Below are 6,000 nucleotides of genomic sequence, written 5' to 3'. Positions count from 1 at the left end.
GTGATGATAGTGAAATTGTATCTCATTGAAAATCAAATGGAAAAAATCAAAACAGTAGTTTGAAAATGAGATATAATGACGCAGATTTCAGATTTATCTCTTGAGCAAAGAAAAAAAATACATGTGAGGTACAAAAGAATATATGTAAATACTCACTTGAAAGCGCAAGCATGACTAACTAAGTATGTAACGCTAACCTACAGAAACATCTAGCGGAACCGGTGTCATGACATCTAGTGCTTAAACCTAACAATAATTTAAAAATTACAACTAAATAAACAGATAACACAGAACAAAACAAAACAGTACCCCGTACTGGTAAACGGGAAGATGAGGGTTTTAGGCACCGGTGGGCGGGATTGAGTGAGGGGTTTAGGATAATGCACAGTCCTTTCTCGTTGGTAATAGCAACCCGAGAAAAGGCTATCTTTCACTCGATTTAAGCCTGTGCAAGGGCAGTGATCAAAAGCAGCAGGGATGAAGAAAATAGGGGGATTGAGGAAACTTAGATTGGGGAACCAAATTGGTAGAAGGAGTGACCTTAATTTAGGGGACGAGTGACTGATTACAGAGATCTTATACTACACAGACTAGGTAATAATAATGAATAGGAGATCGACACCTAAGCGAGGATTGACTCGACACGGTTAGGGGATAAAAGAGGGAGGGGAGGCGTGATGGCTATGAAGAGAATCACTGTTCGAGAGGAGGACTAGCCCTTACCTTCGCCCGCCCTACGAGACGTTACACGTAGCAAAATTTTCTATCAATGAATTAGGGTGAGACAGTCACTCCTTCAATCTGACGTGCGACAATTTGATCATAGGCGCAATTATGGAACAGACCCCGGAGGGGGCGTACAGAGAAGACTTTTTGTAGAATTTTAGGTTCGTCCTTGTGTATTTGGCCGTGTATTTACTGAGGATCTTCTTTCGAAGCGCTGGAGGGCTTCGCTACATTAGGTTACATGATACCTCATGCTGGGAAATCATTGGTCAAGATTGGTCGCATTACTGTTTTGTATAAGAGGGTTGTAATTGCAAGAAACAAGGTCCAAGAGGAGATCCTGAGCTGCCGTTGGCGTAGTGGAGAAGTTTACGGGTGACAGTGGAATATCGTCGAGAAAGACGTTAAAAAATTTGGGGCCTAGGATGGAGCTGCTGCCCACACTCTTGAATCTACGGGAAAATCGATGGAAGTCCTTCGAAGAGCACGTGACAAGTTCCGTTGGATATGAAAGCTGCAAGTATTCTAAATAAGTGGGGGGGGGGCAGTTAGTCTGGATTAGCTTGAAAAGGAAGCCTTCTTTCCAAACTGAATCGAATGTTTTTTCAAGGTCTAGAGCGCAGGCTACGGTACATTGCCTATTTTCCAGGTGATTGAGGAAGTGGTCTTGCAGGTAAACGATTGCCTATTCGATGCGTCTGAGGTTTTCGAAGCCGAATTGAGTAAGAGGAGTAGTGCATGTTGCGGTGAATTAATAGGATACGTTCGAAATTTTTTCCAACATTGAAAGAGAGATAGGCCTCATATCTTTGAGAGTGCACCTCCTAATACCTATTCTCAGGAAGCTGATTTCCAGTATACAGGGAAGTTTCCGTTATTCAGGCAGTTGTTGAAAAGGATGGCAAGACGTTCTTTGATGATAGGCGCACACTTCCGCAGAGTGAAGTTTGAGATGCCGTCAGTCAAGTTCAACTTCCTCTTCGGAGGTAAAGAAGGAGATGAACGGGCCAATTTTGTTAACCGGGCGGCTGGGGGAAAAGGGGCAAACGTAAGACGCTTCCAAACTCAACTTTTTATCGCTGAAAGTAATGGCAACTACCAAGTCCTCGATGGGACCCGCGGGCGCTTTGACTCTGAATAAGTGGCTGAAGTAATCTACGCAGGCAGATATTTTTTCCTCAGGGGAGTGGAACTACAGGTTTCCTAGGAGTAGTTGACGTTGATAGAAGAGTTTTTCCTTCCAGCCAATCGATTAATTATTGGGAAAACTTGGAGACAACGTTTGAGGGATTTGTGAAGTTTGTTGTAGGAGTCATTCAGTTCGGATCTAACAGCTCCATTAATTTCGCTGAACAGCTTTTAAATGATCTCAGAGTGGAGACGGTAGTCGGCGTTGCATCTGTTACGTAGTCGGTGAAATAATCGTGAAATAATCGTTTCTTTCGGTGCAGTAGTTTGTTTATATCGCGCACTAAAAGGAGGGTTGAAGGGAAAGGCACCCATATTTGTAGTAGCCAGGCTCTTTGTCGGGAGCATGTTTGTCAATTGTGGTTTCGGAGTGAATGCGCGATTTGTCGTTGAAAATCATCCCAGTTTATCAGATTAAATGATCTACATTTGTGCGAACGGGGGAGGGAGGGGAGAATTTGCTGTAAATGTATAGAGAAACTGAAGGCGTGGTGATCCAAGTGAGCTACCAGTGAGTAGCAGCTAATGACACATGCAGAAAGATTGGACGATATTATAAGGAAGGAAGACCTCGTGGAAAGGTTGGCACTCGCGCGTTAATGATGTCTCCCTCTCTCTTTGAGGTCATCACCGAGCAGGTAAGCGTCAAAGCTGGTCGCAATTTCCCAAAGTTCGGACAGTATGGAAGTGAGGTGAAAGGACACCGCCGCACCTGACAGATAGTCTGACCACTGCTAACAGGCAGTTTGATGCAAGTGCATCCGATGGGATGGTATTTGCTCTTAGTCCTGATCTGACTAGGATGACTGTACCTCTGCCCGCGTCATTGCAGAATGTGATGTAACCGTGAACTTGTAGACTAACTTTGTGGCCTTCCCCAAGTTTGGCTTCGTTTAGGGAAGTGAGATTGTGATCAATTTCCTCGAGGAACTTGTGAAGAGCGAAACGTTTGTCGTTTTAAATGTGCGAATTACTGTTGAGCGTGAGCAACTTCATTTTGGTTGTTAGCAATTTGAAGAGGAATTGTAAGTACGCTTCGGATCTACCTTCAGGGCGAAACAGAGGTAGTTGTGGCAGAAGTCAAAGATTGTATTCTAAAGGGAGGAGAATGACATGTTGAAAAGGGATCTAGCTTCCATGACGAAGCCCCTGGGAATTGAACAATATCGCGGCGATGATGAGCTGAAGGTTCCGGGTTTTACTCGACCCTTGGCAAGTGCGGCAAAAGAAGGAAGAGAAAGAAGAAAGGATGATCCAGCTGGAATGAGGCAGAAGGCCAGATGGCAAGTCACGAACAGCGGAGAGTCTGTCTAGTGGGTGCGGAAGAGAAGTGGAGTGCGGAACGCTAGGTTTTGCCCAGCTGCTTCGCTGCTGTAGTAGGGTTCGTAGTTTAGAGATTATAGTGGCATCTGCCCCGGAGTTGAGGGCCATGCTTAAGTTGGTTTCGTTTGCCCGTGACCACAGGGTGCAGAGCCTTAAAACGCGGGTCGGCGTAACTTGTACTAATTCCTTAATTTCCGTTGCCAAGTCGTCATAAGTCTATTGGTGAGAGGAAATTCACCTGAGAATGGGAGTTGGCTTCCTCTCTTTCTTAATGGCGAAGGAATAACCTGCGAGTTTCGAGGCCGTGATTAATTGGAAGGGTCTCTTGTGAGAGTTAGAGTAATTGGGTCGGACCTTAGACCAGTCGGCCGGCACATTAGTGATCTCATATGTAACGGTTTTGCCTATGTTCTTATTATGGCAACCAATTCGTACATGAACATCCGCGGTGGAAAATCAATTTTATTAATATCCTTAACTGCCGACGGTCCGGCCGAATAGCAGATTTTCAAGTTCCCGGACGTGCGTGGCTTGCTTCGGGATGAGGCTCGTTATTTGTAAGAAGAAGGTAACGTTTTTCGTTCGCAGGGTTCTCAGTATTCGAGACGCCAAAACCGTTTGTTTCGCTTGAAGACCGACTTTCCTGGGGCAAGTTTGAATTCACCTTGAAATCCATTAATGCAATTGATTGATGAATTTATTTCGCCGTACCGAGCGGCCGGCTGGTTCTCAGGAGGGAAATTCTGATCGTCTTCGAGGATTATGGTAGGGCAGTCGTCATTAATCATGTATTCGGCCGTAGCGGCCTTAGAGCTCGGATGAAGGAGTTGAGTGGTGATGTTAGAAGTATCTTGACCATGGGCAACGATGGTCTAGGTTAGTTGCCCGCCCTTTACATGCTGCGGTTTAGCGTCCCTCGAATAAGGGTCGGTTTTGCACTCGCAGCGAGAGGCTTCTCCCGATTTCACCCTGCTATTCAGTAAAGCACGTGGACTAAATCTCCAGCTGTCGCTGGCTTACCGTTCAACCGGCTAACCAACTGAATAACAATATTAGAAAATTTGACAATTACGCACAAGCATAATCCAAGCACAGACGCGGCCAATCGTCAGAGCGAACTATTCTCTATCCTTTTTCTACCTCTCGCAAATGCAAAATCCAAGGCATATACCATACTGGAGAGTGGCTACTACTTATCCAAAGCCGACATAAAAGTCGGCAAAAATTTAATTCACCCTCCTCCAGATCTTAGAAAAGCCGCAATAAAGCTAACAAACTCCTGTAAGGCCCATCATTCTAGGAGAAAGATAATTACTGAAAACCCATTATTGTCAAGCCTTTTTATTTATCTCATCTATACATTGTTTGAAGTAAATTTCACTCCAACATACCAAATAATCGACAATGATTGATTCAGTTACTATCTACGGGCAAGAAATTTGGTTACATTTTGGTATATATTATTATACAACATATTCTGTCAATGGTTTTATTATCACTTTTAATAGACATAATAAATCGAGTTGATTTTCATGTCAAATTATGCACGAAACGAGTCTCTGAAGCGTCTTCTCTTTTATTGGAGAATAAAACTGAAAAAAAAACTAAAAAAAAATCAATCGTAATTATAGAGCGATTAAAGATATCTGATTTTCAATTTCAAGATGATTTCACTGGATTTTAGGCCATGGAAATCAACACTTTCCTAATTTACTCCTAAGGTACATCATTAACCAGCGACTTATTTTCTCTAAATACGGTTTGGCCCGTCTGTAGGGGTAGTTGATGAGGTCAGGGTTTGGCGTTAACTGCCTTACATAACTTTAATTTTCTTCAAAATTCAATTACCCAAGGTATATATATTTTGCATAACTCTTTTACATAAATTTCAAATAATGGTAAATTCTTTTATGATGATTTCAAACCTACACAATTTTCTTCGTAATGAGGGAGCGACGAAATGTCACTGTACCTTAAAAAAAAAATATTATATATATATAAGATTTAGAAAAACCCATTTCCACATCATTGGAAAGTGATAGTAATTACGAAGCAGTACCAACTGAATTCATAGATTTTGCATTGCCATTGAGAAAGTTTCCAACAGCGAAGTTGTTATCTTTAGCATCATCTAATCTAACAATAAATAATGATAGGTCAAACCGCGAAGAGCCGCAAAAAAGGTGAGTTCCTATCAACAAACTGCAATACTTGGCCGCAAATCGTGTCTTGTCAATAAATAGTTTTTGTACAGCTGAAATGATATTCAAATGAAAATTGATCAAAAACTGAATGGAAAGCACGTAACACACATTTCCATGGTAGTCATGACTTTGAACGTTTGTTTCGCGCAAATCTAATCGTAAGGCGAATTTCAGAATTGCGTATTACCAATTTATCTAATAATATGTACATTAGCTCATCAGTTTCGCTGCAAGTAATACAAATCTTATTATATTTCTTTCAACTAAAAGTGCAATTTAAATCACTAAGCGCACCAGCATTATTAGCCTGAATATACACATCATAAAACTAATTGGTTACAACTCATTTGCTATCTTTTACTTTTAGATATGAATTTCATTAGAGTAATACTTTAAGTCTCAATTACTCAATATCTAATAACTTTTACTGTTTCATTTTTAGCCTGCAATAATATCCATAGACATGTATGTATAATAGAAATAATTATAAATGACAAAAGTGCACAAAATGCAACCATACTAAGAAAACAGAAAACCAAAAAATAGAATTCAGTGGCCC

This window comes from Hermetia illucens, chromosome 2 (genome assembly GCF_905115235.1).
Source record: "Hermetia illucens chromosome 2, iHerIll2.2.curated.20191125, whole genome shotgun sequence".
In the NCBI taxonomy this organism is placed as follows: Eukaryota; Metazoa; Arthropoda; class Insecta; order Diptera; family Stratiomyidae; genus Hermetia; species Hermetia illucens.
The sequence above is the reverse complement of the archived record's forward strand: the minus strand, read 5'-3'. Positions refer to the sequence as shown.